The sequence below is a fragment of the Mus musculus genome, chromosome Y, assembly GCF_000001635.26.
Source record: "Mus musculus strain C57BL/6J chromosome Y, GRCm38.p6 C57BL/6J".
In the NCBI taxonomy this organism is placed as follows: Eukaryota; Metazoa; Chordata; class Mammalia; order Rodentia; family Muridae; genus Mus; species Mus musculus.
The window spans coordinates 46,480,324-46,499,035 of NC_000087.7; the positions used below are offsets into that span (position 1 = coordinate 46,480,324).

At 39.2% G+C, this 18,712-nt stretch overlaps 1 long non-coding RNA gene across 1 annotated transcript; it reads left to right on the plus strand.

Moving 5' to 3' along the window:
* The first annotated feature begins 857 nt into the window (after nucleotides 1–857).
* On the plus strand, nucleotides 858–13,783 carry Gm29647. The gene is made up of 3 exons (XR_882328.1): nucleotides 858–886; nucleotides 11,954–12,021; nucleotides 13,761–13,783. It is a non-coding gene; the product is annotated as a predicted gene 29647 (long non-coding RNA).
* The last annotated feature ends 4,929 nt before the right edge of the window (nucleotides 13,784–18,712 follow it).

Consider the following 18,712-nt stretch of genomic DNA (forward strand, 5'->3'; position numbering starts at 1 on the left):
CATGTGAAGCCTAGCACCTAAGAGAGAGAGAGAGAGAGAGAGAGAGAGAGAGAGAGAGAGAGAGAGAGAGAGAGAGAGAGAGAGAGAGAGGGAGAGAGAGAGAAACGGAGGGAGGGAGGGAGGGAGAGAGAGAGAGAGAGAGAGAGGGAGAGAGAAACGGAGAGAGGGAGAGAGAGAGAGAGAGAGAGAGAGAGAGAGAGAGAGAGAGAGAGAGAGAGAGAGAGAGGACCTGCCCAGCCTAACGCCTAAGTGAGAGAGAGGGCCTGAGCGGCCAAGCAAATAGGTGAGAGTGAGAGGGCCTGCACTGCCTAGCACACTCTTCTATCAAGCTGAGGACTAGGAAAGTAGAGAGAGGAGAGTACCAGAGGTTGTAGGAAATCTGAATGCTCCCTTCTAAACTCTTAGGGGCAGCATAGACTCTTCTGCTGTGCATGTGTACATGCAGAAGTCCACATTATTAAATGTTTATGCACATAAATAAATAAAAAACCAAAAATGCTTACAAGAGCCTCTACAGCTGAAATTAAGTAGAGCCATTTGCTTATTTCATATGTTACATATTTGTTCTGGATTTTCAAGTCTGTAAGCACTTGTCAACCAACAAACTGGAAATCATTTGTCTTAAAGCCAGTAGATTATTCCCACCTTCTAAAATCTCCCTTCAAAGGACTTGGTATTCCATGAACGCATGCGCAGGGTGTATTCAGCCAATCAGCACAGTCCTTTGGTGAGACCTGTTTGCTCCAGCTGGCATCACAAAGGATCCTCTGAGGCTTCTGTCCGGGTCTGGCCTCTGACAACGTTTTTTTTTTTTTTTTTTTTTTGCCATTGAGGAGCTAAGCACAGAAGGGTGCGGTTGGGAAGGTGTTCTCCTCTTAGATGAGCTGTAAGTGATAGTCTGCCCTGATCAGGGTGGTTGTACAGTTAATCGAGGTGTGACAGGGTGGGGAATCTCAGGCCCAGGAGGCCACTATGTGAGGAAAAGCCTTCTGATCACCATTTTCTGTGGAATCTGAGGGTGAATGGAAGGTGGAGGACCGTATTCATGGAAGAGGATCGAACAGGTCAGGGCCATAGAGAATTGGGAACCCTTGGAAGAGAAAAGCTTGGGGCCTGGGGATAGGATCAGAGAAACAGCTGCAGGACTGTGGGTCAGGGAACAGGGAGCCATTGGTGAGATGCCTTGGCGATTGTCCTGTGTGATGTTCAGGATCCCTTAGAAACACACTGAGGATTCCTCCCTCCTCATTGTCTTCTCTATGGTGTGTTCCTTTGGTATAGACTGTATGAACATTGCAGACAGTAGAATGGCATAGGAAGATGAATGAAAAGAAGAAGAGGAGATATTGTAAGAGATTCATAAGTCATTGGGGATGGATTCTGACCACAGATCTTTCTGTCTCAGTCTCCCATGTATTGGGATTAAAGACTTGCACCACCAAGTTCAGCTTTTTCTCTCAGTTTAGGTTCTGTAGGATGGGATCTATCTTTGTAGTTTCAGCTGGCCCTGCTTGGCCTGGCCTTGAACTTAGAATCTTCAGATGTTTGAAATCCTCGGCTTCTCCAAATCACTAATTTCTCCAATATAAGGTCTTTCTGTGTGGGTGGTGGTGGTAGTTCATGTTTTTTTGTAGACTTAGTGGTGGATCTTTTTGATATGAATATAGTTACCATGTTCTTTATCTTTCTGGATAGAACTGTGAGTTTACCTTAGACTGAGATAAACTGTTAAACAGAATTGCTGATGTTTTGTTTAAAAATATTCTGTGGGAGATAGGACCAAAATTCAGATGCCTCAACGGTTAAAGGATGTTGCTCATCATTTTTTTGGGAGGAGGGGAGGACTCATATGTTGAAGGTTGGCCAGTTTTTGTCTCTTTTTAAACTGAGAAATGGCAGATTGATAACTTAGGTTCTAAAGGAGGTTTTTAAAGAAGTGAGTTAAAGAAGTTTTTAAAACAAGTTGTGAGGGAGAGGGACATGATAAATGGGATACACGGAGGAAATGGTACGGGTAAGTGTATATATATATGCATCACCATATTGAATATGTACACAGAACTCTCTCAAAGGCAATTGATTAAAAATATACATGTTAAGTAAAAAAGAAATGATCTTTCATTGAGCTAAAATAATTTTTTGATTTTTTGTTATTTTTAATTATTTAAATGATAATTTTTAATCAGGTAACTAAGTTCTTTTTTTTTCTTTTTATTTTTATTGTTTTTTTTTAACTAAGAAGACTACTGAGTTCTTATGAGAAAAATGGCTCTTAAGAAATTGAAGGTGATACCAAAGGAAAGTTACTTATTACTTTTGGACTTTGATGATGAGGACGATGATATAAAAGTTTCAGAGGAGGCTCTTTCGGAAGGTATAGCATTTCCAGTATTAATTGTGTCCTGCAGTTCATTAGACTTTACCTAGTCACCTGAAATGGAAGAAGTCTTTGTTAAGAGTTTACATATACTTCATTTCTAATTTTACCTATATCTCTCTATTCCTATATACAAGGTTTTGCAGCACATAAACCTACTCTTGGAACTACATCAGCATATGTGAGAGAGAAGAACTTTCTTGATTTTGCCTCAAGAAAAGATGTGAACATTGTTCGTATAATATGTTTGCCAAACATGAATTTATTTCATAAAACCTGCAAATAAATTATTTCCATTTTTTTTCTATTATATATTTTCCTTATTTACATTTCAAATATTATCCCCGTTTCTAGTTTCCACTCCAAAAATTCTCCTGTCCTCTCCCCTCTCCCCCATCTCCCCAACACACCATCTACCAATTCCTAACCCAGGTATTCCCCCATACTGGGGCATAGGATCTTTACAGGAACAAGTGTCTCTCCTCCCATTGATGCCTGACTAGTCCATCCTCTGCTACATATGAAGCTGGAGTCATATGTCCCATTATTTGTTTTCATTTATTGGTGGTTTAATCCCATGGAATTGTGGGGTACTTGTTAGTTCATGTTGGTTTTTCTTCTAGGGGCCTGCAAAGTCCTTAAGCTCCTTAGGTACTTTCTCCAGATCCATAATTGGGGACCCTGTGCTAAGTCCAAAGGATGTCTGTGAACATCCACTTTTTTATTTGTCAGGCATTAGCAGATCCTCTCAGGAGACAACTATATCATTCTCCTGCACCCAAGCCCTTGTTGGCATCTTCAGTAGTGTCTGGATTTGGTGGTTTTTTATGGGATGGATCCCCAAGTGAGGCAGTCTCTGTATTCTTTTATTCTCAGCTCCAATCTTTGTCTCTATAACTCCTTCCATGATTATTTTGTTCCCCATTCTAAGAAGGAACGGCATATCCACACTTTGGTCTTCCTTCTTCAGTTTCATGGGTTTTTCACATTTTACCTTGGTTATTCTGAGCTTCAGGGATAATATCCACTCATCAATGTGGGAATATCATGTGTGTTTTTTGTGATTGGGTTAACTCTCTTAGGAAGATATCATCCAGATCCATCCATTTCTTTAAAAATTTCATGAATTCATTGTTTTTAATTGCTGAGTAGTAATTCATTAAGTAAATGTACCATATTTTCTATATACATTCCTCTAAAGAGAGTCATCTGTGTTCATTTCAGCTTCTTGTTATTATACATAAGGCTGCTATGGACAAAGTGAAGCATGTTTCCTTATTACAAGTTTGAACTTCTAGGTATAACCTTATCAATTTTATGAGGTCCCATTTGTCCATTTTAATCTTATAGCACAAGACATTGGTGGTATTTTTTTTAAGAATATTCCCCCTTTGCCCATGTATTCCAGGCTATTCCCCACTTTCTCCTCTATAAGTTTCAGTGTCTCTGGTTTTATGTGCAGTCCCTTGATCGACTTAGACTTGAGCATTGCACAGGGGATGAGAATAGATCAATTTACATTCTACTACATGCTAACTGCCAATTGAACCAACACCATTTGTTGAAAATGCTGTCTCCTTTCCACTAGATGGTTTTAGCTCCTTTGTCAAAGATCAAGTGACTATATGTGTGTGGGTTTATTTCTCTGACTTCAGTTCTATTTCATTTATCTACCTGTCTACCACTATACCTGTACCATGTAGTTTTTATCACAATTGTTTTGTAGTGCAGCTTGAGGTCAGGCATGGTGATTCCACAAGAGGTTCTTTTATTGTTGGGAATAGTTGTTCCTATACTAGGTTTTTTTTTTTTTTTTTTTTTTTTGATTTTCTTTTTTTGTTTGTTTGTTTGTTTGTTTGTTTTCAAATTCCAGGAGAATTTGTAAATTGCCCTTTCTAACTCAGAAAAGAATTGAGTTGGAATTTTGATGGGGATTGTATTGAATCTATAAACTACTTTTGGCAGAACAGCCATTCTTACTATATTAATCCTTCCAATCCATGAGCATGGGAGTTCTTTCCATGTTCTGAGATCTTGTTTCATTTCTTTCTTCAGAGACATGAAGTTTTTATCATATATATCTTTCACTTTCTAAGTTAGAGTCACACCAAGCTATTTTATATTATTTGTGAGTATTGTGAAGGGTGATTTTTCCCTAATTTCTTTCTCATCCTCTTTTTCCTTTGAGTAGAGAAAGGCCACTGATATGTTTGAGTTAATTTTATATTCACCTACTGCACTGAAGTCATATATAAGGTTTATAATTTCTCTGGTGCATTTTTGGGTCACTGATACATGCTATCATATATTCTGGAAATAGTGATATTTTGACTTCTTCCTTTCCAATTTGTATTCATTTGTTTTCCTTTTGTTGTCTAATTGCTCTGGTTAGGACTTCAACTACTATATTGAATAGGTATGAAGAAAGAGGGCAGTCTTGTCTCGTCCCTGACTTTAATGGGATTGTTTCATTTAGTTTAATGTTTCCTACTGGTTTGCTATTTTTTTTTTTTTATATTTAGGTATGGGCCTTGAATTCCTGATTTATCCTGGACTTTTATTATGAATGGGTGTTGTAGTTTGTCAAATGCTTTCTCAGCATCTAATGAGGTGATCATGTTGTTTTCGTCTTTGAGTTTGTTTCTATAGTGGATTAAGTTGACAGATTTCCATATATTAAACCATCCCTGCATTACAGGGATGAAGCCTACTTGACCATGATGGATGATCGTTTTGATGTATTCTTTTATTTGGTTTGCAGTGATTTTATTGAGTATTTTTGCTTCGATATTCATAAGGGAAAATGGTCTGAAGTTTCCTTTCTTCATTGAGTTTTTGTATGATTTGAATATAATTGTAATCTGGCTTCATAGAACAAATTCAATAGTGTTCCTTCTCTTTTGATTTTGCATAATAGTTTGAAGAGTTTTGGTATTAGGTCTCCATGTGTAAGACCCCGAAGATGGACCTCCTCTCAAGTGCAGTAAAGTCCCGGGATGAGGTGGCCAGCACCCCAATGACTTGAGAGAAATCCACACCTGATGCAAACTGCAAGAGGTTTTATTATCAGCTAGCTAAGGACAAACTCCTTCCACTGTGCAGGGCAGGGGCGTATGACTCTGAGATGTGACAGAAGAGGGTTTTTATTAACTAGCTGAGGAATTGGGATGATTTGGGAGGAGAGTTTGGAGGAGTTGGGAAGAGTTGGGAGGAGTGTTCTTCTCTGCCCGGATGTCCTTGGCAAAACTCCAATTTTTGAATCTCTAGCTGTATGGCTCAGAAACCAAAAGGCTTTTTGGTGGCTGTAGAGAACATGGAGTCTCTTTCTGGCTGTATTTTTATAAATCAGGGAAAACAATCTTGGAGAATGTTCAGGTGCTTTACCTTCCAGGGAGAAACACTCTGAGTTGGGGTCTCAACATTTCCCACTCCTTCTAGTACATAGTTCTGATCTTATAAGTTAGAAAATTAAACCTCTGGCCCAGCTGCCAAACAAAGCCAACATGAGGTCACAGCTTTAGGATATGTAAGATTGAGAACCTCAGAAGCCCCTTGAATGAGACAAAAGAGCCTCTTGCCAGTGGGAGGAGGGAGGGAGGGAGGTTCCTGTGCAGTGCCCACTGTGTGTGAGCAGTGCCAGGCCAGAGGGCCATGGCAGGCTGGATGCCAGAACCGGGCACATGCTGGAGGTGTGGCAGCAGGGCTTGTGAGAAGCATCAGGGAGAGTCCTTTTGATCTGAGTTCAAGTTTGCCAGAATGGTGGGTCCAGACCAGGACAGGTACTCCTGTTTGAAATTTATGTGGCACCAAGATGGTTTCTGGTTCGTATGTTTTTTGTTTTTGTATTTTTGTTTTAGTTTTTTATTGTGTTTCAACATTTCCAAGGCATCTTTTCTGACCAGTTGTAGGTCCTTCAAGTGAGCTAGTGGGAGTTCTGAAAAAGAAACATGAGGGTCAAACATTCCACCTGCTTCTGTTAAAGGGGGGGTCCCCAGTTGTGGAGTTCGAATGGTGTAAGTTTAAATTTCCCTGTGGTGTTCCATACTCAGAACAAGGTGAAGGGAAAAAGAGCTGCATAATCTTTTTTGCAGGTCTCTAAAACCAATTTAGTCAAGGTTTCTTTTAATGCTCTATTCATCCACTCTACCTGTCCTGAAGTCTGGCATATATAAGAACAATGTATCTTCCAATGGATCCCCCATTGTCTGGCTAACCCTTGTCTTACCTGGGCAATGAAGGAGGGGCCATTGGCTGACGAAAGTACCTTAGGGATGCCAAATCTTAGGAAATTTTCCTCTAATATCTTCTTTGCCATGGCAAAGGTGTTCTTGTTCTTAGTGGGGAAGGCTGCTACCAAGCCTGAAAAGGTGTTTACAAAAAACAAATAGATGTTTATTACTGTACTTGGCTGGTTTAACTTCAGTAAAATCTACTTTTCTGTATGCTCTTGGTCAGTCAACTCTTATCCACTTTCTGGGGGGTGTTCTTGTGGTGCCCAGCAATGGTGAGGGCACATGCTTTGCATTCATTAACAATCTCATGGGCAACATCTGGCAATCTTATAATATAGCAATTTGAGCTCTTAACATTTTTTTGACCTTCTGATTTTCCAAGGGCATGAGGTGGTGTAGATTGGTGCTGTAGATTACCTTTCTCTTCTGGGCAGGACAGAGCAACCATCTTGGGTCTTAGCGACTCCCTGGGTAGTATGCACACATATATCAGGTATTTTGCCTGTTAATTCCTGATCTTCTGGAGTATAATCAAAGCCTGCATCTTTGAGATTATAATGGTCTTGACATTCTTTATTTTTTTCTCTTAGGGCAGCCAGGTCAGGCATCAGATTTCCCTTCACTAGGGCCTCATGGACTTTGTGGTGACTATTGCAATGTATGATGACAAGTTTTTTTGCAAAGTGTATGGCTTCTTACAGTCTCTTGGTTTCTTTTTTATTTTTAATATCTTCCCCAGTAGATGTGAGTAGCACCCTTTTTCTAAAGATAAAAAGATAAAGAAAGATAAAGATAAAGATAAAGATAAAGATAAAGATAAAGATAAAGATAAAGATAAAGATAAAGATAAAGATAAAGATAAAGATAAAGATAAAGATAAAGAAAGATAAAGATGCATGTGAGTGGTGGCAAAGGCATACCTGCTGTCTGTTTAGATATTGATGTTCTAGTCTATTGCCAGCTGCAAGGCTTGGATGAGTGTGATTAGCTCTTCTCTCTGGACAGTCATTCCTTCAGAAAAGCTGCTGGCACGGATGGTTTCTTTTCCGTTGACCACTGCTGGCACCACTTTTCTTTTACTTTCAATCAAAAAGCTGATACTATCTGTGTACCAATTGGGGCAGCCTGGCCATGGCTGGTCAGTGACTTCTTTCTTAGTTTTGATTTCTTCTGCCAGGATGTTTATACTCCTTCACTGGTAGGGAGTTGTCAGCTTCAGGCAGCAAGGTGGAAGGATTAGGGATAGCAGGGGTGAAAACTACACTCTCTCTACACTCTCTCAGTCAGTAAGAGACTCTGATAATGGGTCCTGTGAGCATTAGTCATCCAGCAATCTGACAGCTGTCTAACAATGCTTTCTAAGGCATGGGGGCAGAGGGGGTTTACTTCTATAGTTCCTTGACCTAGAGTCAGTTTGTCAGCATCTTTGAGAAGTACTGGCACAGCAGTGGTAGCTTTTAAGCAAGAATGCCATCCACTGGCCACTTGGTCTTTTTTTTTTTTTTTTTTTTTTTTTTTTTTTACAAGTAGACTACAAGTCTTGTCTATGTCCCCAGAGCTTAGGTCAGGACCTATCTCACTATTTCTGCTCTTTTATCTAAATAGAGAGTGAATGGCCATGTCACATCTGTCAGGACTAGGGCTGAGGCACTAAGCACGATTTTTTAATCTTTTTAAAGGCCTCCCCATATATGGGGTCCATGAGAAAGTCCCAGTCTCTTTAGTAAGAAGGGATTATTAGTGAGTGCCAGGTGGCAAAGCCTTGCTTTTTAACTGGTAGCAACAGAGTATTCCAGGAAGACTGACAAAGGACCAAACACGCCTAGTTCTAAGAGCCTTTGAAGGTGAGGTCTGATGCCCTCTCCGGCCTCTTTGCTCATGGTGTATTGTTGTACCCTGAAAGGAATCACACCAGTTCTCAATCTCACAATGATGGGGGGCACCATTTTTGCCTCAATTATACCCCCAGTCTTTGCCCAGGCTGTTGGATATCTCTCTAACTAGGTTTATTCTAGTACTTTTCTTGATGGGGCTTGAGGCTCATGTAATCTATATACTTCTTCCAATTTTGATGTTAAATTTATAGAGACAGAGGCTTGCCAAGGGATTGAAGTTCCTTGCAAAGAGCAGCTTATTTGGGATTTTAAATATGCTAGTATGTCTCTCCACAATAATGGGGTGGAGCTTGAGGAATGATGAGGGAGGAATGAGTTACTTGGCTTATTCATAGATTAACTTTCTTATCAGTGGTCCAAGAGTATGGTTTCTGACCAGTAGCCCCGATTACTAAGGATTGCTGGTTCCTCAATTTCTCCAGTGGCTCTGTCAGGACTGAAAACTCTGCTCTGATATCATGAAGGGAAGCCATGGGGGTCTCTTCCACAGTTAGGGTTACCCTAGTCTCACGTAGGGTGTCTGTTCCCCATATCCACTAGTCATCATCCTCTGGGATAAGGACTTAGGTGGTCTGGTATCTGTCTCTTTCTTGGGGCAGTCTCTTGCCCAGTGTCCCTTTTCTTTACAGTACCCACATTGGTCCTTATCTACAGGTGGTGTGAAGGTCCTATGGAGTTCTGAGGTCTTTTTGGCCCTGTGTTGCCCAGTTACCCTGTCTGCCTATTCCCTCCATCTTTTCTATAAACTTCGTTATCAACTGCTAATGTATCCAAAATCCTAATTAAATTTCTATCCTGCCTTCCATCTGGTCTACTTTCTCTTGACTCAGCTACTCTCTCTTCTCTTTCTCCTTTTTCTTTTTTAGTCTCTCTCTTATGGTACACTTTCTCTGCCTCCTTAAACAGATCTTGAAAAGATAATGTTTGCAGATTCTCTAGATGCTGTAACCTTCGCCTAATGTCAGAAGCAGAATGCCCAAATGAAAGTCATGGCCACTGCTGCCTGCTGGCTCTCTGACATAGTGTCAAAGGGAGCGTAATGCTTGTATGATTCTAAGAGGCATTCTAAAATCACTGCTGGGGGCTCCTTTTCCCCTTTAGGATCCCTCTTACCTTGACCAAATTGCTTGGGTGCCTGTTAGCTCCTCCCTTTCCTGCTACCCTACCCCTGTGTAAATGTGTCAACTGCTTGCTACCTTCAGGCCTGTTAGGGTCACAGTCAGGACCATTCAGAGGGAAGCCTGCATCTATTTCATTTGGAAGTTGTGTCAGCCATTCATTGGCTCCCAGCACATATTTCTTGTCTCAAGCAGAATCCTTTCCTTCTCCTCTGTGGTAAAATTAAACTGCAATAGCTATTGACAGTCATCCCAAGTGGACTGATAAGAGAACATGAGAGATTCCATTAGATTAGTAAGGCTAGAGGTGTTTTCAGAGAAGGGGGCATGTTTTGCCTTCCAATTGTAGAGATCAGAGGAGGAAAAAGGCCAATACTGAAGGAGCTGCATTTCCATGGTCTGCTGGAGTAGGGCCATAAGTACTTAAAGCCAGCGCGATTGTTGAGTCTGGTCTCAATAGGCTCTGAGCTCATTTGTCTTGGTTTCCAGAAGCTGGTCACGCCCCCATGTTTCCAGCAGTACCCTTTTGAGATATCTGGGAAGGGACCGGTTGGGGATATGAGGGTGGAGTATCACGCCATTCTGGAGGTTATTACATCTCTGGAAATATCTCAAGAGGAGCCAAGGGTTGCATTCCTCCCTTCCCCCCGCCATTTACATCTTCGTTTTGTTTTTTTTTTCCACTTAGTGGCAGAAAGCTAGGACTAGGGAGCCCAGCTTGTTCTTCTGTACTCAAGGTTTCAACCAGGTGCTCTCTGGTGGTCAACTAACATCAACAGGTGGCAATTTTGTAGAGCAGAAAGTTCTCCAAAATCTCTTTTTGACATCTACAAAGAGATTGTGAGTCCTAGTCATAATTTCAGTTTGATGCTCATGAGTCAATCTAAGGGGAGTGCTAATAGTCTATCCAAACTGCATAGTCACATACAGGGAGACAAACAATATATACAGTAACGGAAACACATGGCCGAGTTAGCAAATTCTCACTTGGCACCCAGTAACAGAAACAGTAAACACACTCTCACTTGGTACCCAGGAACATTAAAAGATGGCCAAGTGAGCACACACTTACTTGGCACCCTGATGGGAGATGTCCAGGCATCCCTGGAGCTCCCTCAGACCTCCAGGGATGTCTCCCAGTATAGTGTGCGATTACTCCTGACATGCCTGTCAGTAACCCTCCCCTCCATACAGAATAGAAAGATTGTAAACCATGAATTCTGAATTCAAACACTGCCGGCAGACAAAAACATAGACAAAGACAGGATCCTACCGGCAAGTGGCATCTCTGAGAAATGGGATAGGCCACAAATCCAGGCAAACGAGCCCCCATATGTAAGAACCCCAAAGTTTGGCCTCCACTCAAGTCCCTGGATGAACTGTCCAGGACACCAATAACTCCAGAGAAAACCACACTTGATGCAAAATGCAAGAGGATTTATTATCAGCTAACTGAGGACATTTTTAACACTGTGCAGGGTAAGGGATTTTGACCCTGAATGGTGACAGTGGGGGGCTTTTAACAGCTAGCTGAGGAACTGAGATGAGTTGGGAGGAGAGATGGGAGAAGTTGGGAAGAGTTGGGAGGGTTTAGGTGGGTTGGGAGGAGATTTGGGAAGGTATGGGAAGAGTTGAGAGGAGTGTTATTTTCTGCTGGATGTCCTTGGTAAAATTACAATTACCATATCTCTGGCTGTAAGGATAAGAAATGAAAAGTCTGTTTGCTCACTATAGACAACAAAGAACTTCTTTCTGGCTGCATTTTTAGAGATCAGGGAAAATAAGCTTGGGGAATGTCCAGAGGCTTTACCTTCAAGTGAGAAACAATCTAAGTCAGGGTCTATCACATGAAGATCTTATTGAACTCTGATGGTTCATCAGATCCTGGGCTTTTTTTGGTTGGGAGATTATTAATGACTGCTTCTATTTCTTTAGGAGTTATGGAAGTAATACAGAATTTCTCTGATCCTGATTTATATTTGGTACCTGATATCTGTCTAGATACGTGTCCATTTGTTTTCCTCATTTTCCATTTTTGTTGAGTATAGACTTGTTTAGTAGGATCTGATTATTCTTTGACTTTCCTAAGTTTCTGTTGTTATGTCTCCCTTTTCAATTCTGGTTTTGTTAATTTAAATACTGTCCCTGTGCCCTGTACTTAGTCTATCTAATGGTTTATAATTCTTGTTGATTTTCTCAAAGAACCAGCTCCTAGCTTGTTTGATTTTTTTATGTAATTCCTTTGTTTGCACTTGGTTGATTTCAACCATGAGATTGATATTTGTCCTGCCTTAAAGACATCTTGAGTGAATTTGCTCCCTTTTGTTCTAGAGTTTTTAGGTGTGCTGTCAACCTACTCCAGTATCCTCTTTCCAATTTCGATTCAGAGGCATTCAGAGGTATGAGTTTCCCTCTTAGAACTGCTTCCATTGTGTCCCATAACTTTTGGTATGTTGTAGCTTCATTTTCATTAAAATCTAAAAAGTCTTAAATTTATCTCATTTTTCTTCCTTGTCTGAGTTATCACTGACTATATTTTTGTTCACCTTCTATGTTTATGTGTGTTTTTAATTACTTATATTTCTATTTCAGATCAGCCTTAGTCCTTAGTGATCTCATAGGATGCATAGGATTATTTCGATATTTTTATATCTGTTGAGACAAGTTTTGTGACTGATTATATGGTCAATTTTGGAGAACGCATCATGAGGGGCTGAGAAAAAGGGATATCCTTTTCTATTCGAATAAATTTTTTATAGATATCAACTCATGTATTTGTTTCATAACTGCTGTTATTTTAACTGTGTCTCTTTTTAATTTTTGTTCCCAGGGACTTTCCATTGATGAGGGAGGGGTGTTGAGCTAATATTGTTTCGGGTGCAATGTGTGTTTTTGAGCTTTACTAAATTTCTTTTATGAGTGTGGATGACATTGCATTTGGCGTATAAATGTTCAGAATTGGGAATTCATCTTGGTAAATTTTAACATTGATGAATATGAAGTGTCCCTCCTCTTTTTTTTTTTTTGATAACTTTGGGTTGAAAGTCGAATTTATTTGATATTAGAATGGCTACTCCAACTTGTTTCTTTGGAACATTTGCTTGGATAATTGTTTTCCAGCCTTTTACTCTAAGGTAATATCTGTATTTGTCCCTGAGATTTGTTTCTAGTATGCTTGGTCTTGCTTACACATCCTGTCTGTTATTCTATGTCTTTTTATTGGTGAATTGTGTCCGCTGATATTATGAGATATTAAGGAAAAGTAGTTGTTCCTTCCTGTTATTTTTGTTGTTAGAGTTGGAATGTGATTCATGTAGCTTTCTTCTTTTAGGTTTGCTTCAAGATCAATTTCTTGGTTTTTCTAGAGTGTAATTTCCCTCCTTATATTGGAGTTTTCCCATTATTACCCCCTTGATGGGCTTGATTTGTTCGAGCATATTGTGTAGATATCGTTTTTTTCACAGAATACCTTGTTTTCTCAATCTATTGTAAAATTTTTTGATGCGTCTAGTAGCCTTGTCTGGCATTTCTTTTCCCTTAGGGTCTGTATGACATCTGCCCTGGATATTATGGCTTTCATAATCTCTGGGGATAAGTTAGGTATAGTTTTGATAGGATTTCCTTTATAAGTCACTTGACCATTTTCCCTTAGAGCTTTTAATATTCTTCTTTTTCTTTTCTTTCTTTCTTTCTTTCTTTCTTTCTTTCTTTCTTTCTTTCTTTCTTTCTTTCTTTCTTTCTTTCTTTCTTTCTTTCTTTTTTATGCATTTGGAGTTTTGATTTCTATATGATGGAAGAAATTTCTCTTGTGGTCCAAACTATTTGGAATTTTGTACGCTACTTGTATATTCATAGGCAACTCTTTCTATAGGTTAGGGAAATTTTCTTCTATAATTTTGTTGAATATATTCACTGTCCCTAAATTTGAAAAACTTACTTGTCATTGATACCTATTATCCTTAAGTTTTGTCATCTCCTTGTGTCCTGGATTTTCTTGGTGTAAATATTTCCTTTCTAAAATCTTTTCCAAAAATTCACATGGAGAGTTTTTCCAGAGAAATTCAAATCGATAGTACTTTATTAACTATTACTTATATAGAATCCTTTCAAATGTTACTGTTTTCTATTGTTAATACAGTAAAGAGCCCAGCATTTGATAAAAATGAGAATATATCGCCTCAAGCAGAAGCAGATGAAGATATGGGGTAACATTTTCAATATTTTTGCCAGCTCAATAGATTACTTCATAAGTAGTGTTTGTATTCCCTTCACTGGAGAAGTAGATTCAGTAAGATAGCAATACAAATCTGACACTGCTATATGTTGAGTTCAAGCCCAGCTTGAGGTCCTTCAGACCTTGTGATAACAAACACATAGCAACTAGTACAATATGACCACCTGCCTGAGATCTTCCAAGATATACACACAAAGAAAAGAAGAAAAATCATGAAAATAAGAGGGGGACCAACTGGAAAGAAGAAGGGTCTCAGCAAGAGTGGGAAAGTAATGAATAAACTACTGTGGGTGTTAATGTATGAATTGGTAAAAGTAAAGGATACAAGATCACTTTGATACTCCACCATGTATTATATATATATATATATATATATATATATGTTACATTTGTCCCTAACCAAACATTATATATTTATTATAAATAATTAAAAGAAGGTTCTTTTTAAAGTTTTGTGTGGGTAAGAAAAATGTCCTACCAGTCCACTATATTTCTTGCATTAATTTTTTATTTTCCTTTCTTCACAGAGATGAAGTAGACAGTATGTTGGATAAATCTGAAGGTATGTGTTTTTGGAGGTATTTGCCTGTTTTTTAAAGAGGTCAGAAGAGGGCATCAGATTTCTAGACTGTATAGCAAAAGGGGACACTTTTAGGGTTCACAGTAATTGTAGTTTCCTTTAAAACACATATGAGATAACTTCTCAGCAAACATTCAGAATGCAAGATTAGCTGAAGATGTAGCTCAGTGGTAAATCACCATTTAAATGTGATGAGTTTCATCTTCAGTGGCAAAAACAAACAAACAAACAAACAAAAAAAACAAAACAAAACAATAACAACAAAACCCCAAACAAACCAACAAATGCACCAAATTAAAAAAAATCCTACCAAACAAACAAAAGACAGTTATAAGTCTTGCAAATGAAATGTTAGGTTGTCTAGTTTGCCAAATTAACTGCAAATTGTAAAATGAGCAAGAAACCGAGTTTGCTCTTGTAAGGAAACAAGCAAAACCAGCAATAAGCATTTTAGGAGCCTAAACTTAGGCATGATTAGAGAAGAAAAAAAATACAGTGGCTACCACAAGAGAACAAACCTCTCAGAGGGGCTAGAGAGATAGCTGTTTTGGTAATGTGCTTTCCTTGAAAGTATATAAATTAAGGAGGGGGTCTTAAATCAGCTTTAAAAATGCAGGCTGCAACCCAGTGAAAAGTAGGTGAAGACAGCTTGCTGGCTAGCCAGGCTAGTGGCATTGGTGAGCTGCACAATTAGAGAGAACCTGTCTCAAGATTTAAGTTTGGGCAGTCAGAGGTGGTTCATGCCTTATTCCCAGCAGTTGGTAACCAGGGTGAGGTCCAGGACTACAACCCTGCCTTGAAAAAAAAAAAAAAAAAAAGGAAGTTGGAATGTGATTGAGAATGCAGCAAATGTCTATTTGCCGCCTTCTTATGCATACTTATACTGAAATGTATATGCATCAGGTTTTTACAATACTCTTTATGTGATTTACACAATCCATTAAAATGATGGTTTTTGTCTTTTTGTTTTTTCTCTTTGAGGAAATTGTCAATATTAAGAAAGTGTTATAATTTTATAATCTCCACTGTATAGTACAAATAAACATGTTTCAAGAAAAATGATCAGCACACCTTAAAAGACACAAAGGACAGGTATGGAAAGATGGCTTAGAAATTAAGAGCACTTGTTGTTCTTGGACAGAACCAAGTTTTAGTTCCTAGGACCCACACAATGGCTCAAAACCATTTTTAATTCTATATCCATGGGTTTTGGAATTCTCTTCTAGTTTCTATGTGCACCACACATGCATGTTTATAAATACAAACATGCAAAAACAAATTACTTAAATAAATAAAACAATTGAAAATTACAAACAACAGCACCTTCATCTGAAACAAAGTAGGAGAGTCTTGTTTGGGGTCCGTTTTATTTTAGCTTTCAAGTTAGTATTGTAAACTTGGAAAATGGAAAGCCTCTGGGTAGTAGTGGCAGCTAAAATACTACCTCCTTTTTGCTCTTCAATGACAGACGACTGATTGAGCCTTTCTCACCCTTAGTACACATGTACAAACACTGCCAATCAGCAAGGACCTTGGCTGAGATTGTTTTCCCGCTATCCAAACCCTGTTACCCAGTATGCTTTGTGGTAGTCATCAAGCCGAGTTCTTGTGGAAGCAAGGTTCTTGAGGAAGCGTGGTAGGGAGAAGTCTCAGTAGAGGTAGTCAATTGTCTGTTGAAAGATGATTAATCCTGTTTGAGCTGGGGGCCTGTGTGGGGAAAAATGTGGAGGGGTGGAGGTGTTACTTTAGGAGTAAGGAGAGGAGGTGACCCTCACAGGACTCAGGAAGGTACTGCTTCCAGGCTCACAATCAACTTTTCCCACTTAGGTCTCTGCTGAGAAAAACAGAGAACTTCGCTAAGGGCAGGAGTTTGAACAGAATTATCTCCTAACAGAAAGTAGGAAGGCCAGGGAATTGGAGACCCTGGAAGTCTTCTTGGGGCTTGGGGATGTGAGGAGTGATTAAATTGGAAGTCAGTTAGTGGAGCCAACAGATTAAAACCTTCTTTTAGCTGCTGCTGCCTGCCAGGAATTCATTAAAAACGAACTGAAAACCAGTCTTCATTTACCTCTACCTGTTGTTAAAATGGCAGATTCCCGAAATTTCTATTTATAGGCTCCAATTGCCTCAAAATACAGAGTCTACTCTCAGCCTCAGAAGTGCTGGGACTTCAGATATAATTCAGGTCAGGTTGTTGTTATTTATTTGTTGTTTTGGTTTAGGAAAGTAAGCTCTAACTGAATATCTCAGGATTGTCTGAAACCTCACCTGCAGCTTTGACTGGCCTTGAAACTGAAGTCCCCAGCCTTACAAATGTACCTGGGCCTGAGGTAATATGTGTTCTTTATTTTTTATATTTAAAATTTGTTTGTTTGTTTGTTCGTTTGGTTGTTTTTTCTTCCTTTTTTCCTTGTTGAAGATTGAAACCAGAGCTTCTTGCTGTAGCAGTAAAATATTTGTCCAGCCAGAAAAACTTTATATTTTAGATCTGCTTTAGATTTGTATTATGATGAAAAAAATTGAGGAGCTTGGTTATGATAAAAGCAACCATGATTTCATTTGGAGATTGAGATGCAAACACATTTACTCTAATTTATCAAAACCCTAGCAACAATGGGACCAAAATTTAGATCATCCTGTGATTGCATATAAACCCACTTGAAGTCACAGTTAAAGCCATCATATTCGGTGTGTGTGTGTGTGTGTGTGTGTGTGTGTGTGAGTGTGTGTGTGTGTGTGTGTGTGTGTGTGTGTGTGTGTGTGTGTATTTACATTTCAAATATTAGTCATTTCCTGGTTTCACCCCAGAAATTCCCTTTACCATTCCACCCTCCCTCTGCTTCTATGAGCATGTTCCCCCACCCACCAACTCCCATGTCCCTGCTCTAGTATTTGCCTACACTAGGGCACCAACCTTCACATGACCAAGGACCTCTCCTCTCACTGATGTTTGACAAGGACATCCTCTGCTATGTATTTAGCTGGAGCCATGGTTCCCCCTCTTTGTTTGCTGGCTTAGTCCCTGAGTGCTCTGTGGGGGGGGGCGGTCTGCTTGGTTCATATTATTGTTCTTCCTGTAAGGTTACAAACCCCTTCAGCTCTTTCAGTCCTTCCTCTAACTCCTCCACTGTGGACCCCATTATCAGTCTGATTGTTGGCTGTGAGCATGAGCCTCTGTTTTTGCCAACCTCTGGCAGAGCCCCTGAGGACACAGCCATATTAGGCTCCTTTCAGCAATTATTTGTTGGTATCCACAATAGTGACAGGGTCTGGTGTTTATATACGGGATGGATCCAAAGGTGGGGCAGATTCTGAATGGTTGTTCCTTCAGTCTCTGCCCTGCACTTTGTCTCCATATTTCCTCCCAGTAGTATTTTGTTCCCCATTCTGAGAAGGACGGAAACATGCACACTTTTTTCTTCCTTCTTAAGATTTATGTGGTCTGTGAATTACATTTTGGGTATTCTGAACTTTTAGGATAATATCCACTTATTATGAGTGCATACCATATTTTTTCCTTTGGGATTGTGTTACCTCATACAGGATGATATACTTTAGACCTATCTGTTTGCGTGTGAACTTCCTGAAGTCATTGTTTCTTTATGGTCACTATACATTTTTATCACTATTTCTCTATAATACAGCTTGAGGTCAGGGATGATTCCCCCTGAAGTTCTTTTATTGTTGTGAATAGTTTTTCAATATCCTGGATTTTCGTTATTCCAAATGATTTTGCATATTGCTCTTTCTATCTTTATAAAGAATTGAGTTTGAATATTGATGGAGAGGGCATGGAATCAGAGCTTACTTTTGGCAAGAAAGTCATTTTTACTAAATTATTTGGGACACCAATCTATGGCCATGGGAGATATTTCCATCTTCTGAGAATTTCAATTTCTTTCTTCAGAGACTTGAAGTTCTTGTCCTACAGAACTTTGACTTGCTTTTTTCGTGTCACACCAAGGTATTAAAATATGAGACTATTGTGAAGCGTGTTGCTTCCATAACTTCCTTTTCAGCCGGTTTATCCTTTTAGTAGAGGAAAGCTACTGATCTATTTGAGTTAATTGTATATCCAATCACTTTGCTAAAGTTGTTTCTCAGGCTTAAGGGTTCTTTGGTGGATATTTTGGGGTCACTAAATATACTATCTTATTACCTGTTAATAGTGATATTTTCATTTGTTCTTTTCCAATTTTTAACTTTTTGACCTCTTTTTGTTTTCTATTTAATCTGGCTAGAACTTCTAGTACTATAGTGAATAGGTAGGGAGAGA